Raw genomic sequence first — 872 nt, 5'->3', positions numbered from 1 at the left:
AAAGCCTCACAAACGTATTAAGATCAACAGCTTTAGTGCGTTTTGATTCAATGCTGAGTACAGCCAAACTTGACAGTCTCTTCTCTGTCATTGTAGACCCTGAATACCTCATTCCTTCCGTGTACTTGGGTCCGAATGCTTCTCGTTTTGCGCCATCCCGTTCAAATGAAATCGCCGCCAATCATATTTCCACGCTCGCGCCAGGGCCGGGGTTACAAGACGTGCGTCTTGTGCTGCATTCACTTGTACTCGGACATTAGAGACTTTCTCTCATAAATGTCCAATGAGCCACAACGTTTCTTTCAAAACAAAGTTGCCAACTGGGGTGGCAGCTGGGTTGGCAAGGCCTATTTTTAGGGTGGCAGTTGCCACCCCATGCTACCCCGGTAGGTGAAACTAGGCTAGCTACAGTACAGATAGATCAGCTGTTAACTCTCGCTGACTTTTTTTTTTTTTAAACTCTCGCTCTGACTCAGACAGGTTGAAAGAGACGAGACGCATTTTTCCCACCCGCCCTACTGTGCCTCTGTTTCGCAGACTGTTGGTGGGGGAAAAAAACGCTGACGGGATGCTGAAGGTGATTGGACCTATGCGTTGACAGACACATACAGACAGTGGAACAGTCGGACATGCAGAGTGCTGTTTGCAGTGGACATAGCGGATAATTTTGACTCGTTGCGTTGTGGCAATGTCTCGCTGTGAGACAGCGACCCTTTAGCGGTTGGATTTTCAGGGAAAGAATCGAACACGAGAGGAGGTAGAATTGCAAACCATGGTGACTTTATTCCTAAAAACACCACAAGGCAACAGTAGCCAGCATGTAGGTGTTCACCCCTCTCTGTACAGGTTCACCGCCTTCCTCTGACTGAAGA

The sequence above is a fragment of the Notothenia coriiceps genome, unplaced genomic scaffold (genome assembly GCF_000735185.1).
Source record: "Notothenia coriiceps isolate Sejong01 unplaced genomic scaffold, NC01 NC01_scaffold00033775, whole genome shotgun sequence".
Classification (NCBI taxonomy): domain Eukaryota; kingdom Metazoa; phylum Chordata; class Actinopteri; order Perciformes; family Nototheniidae; genus Notothenia; species Notothenia coriiceps.
Note: the sequence above shows the minus strand (reverse complement) of the source record.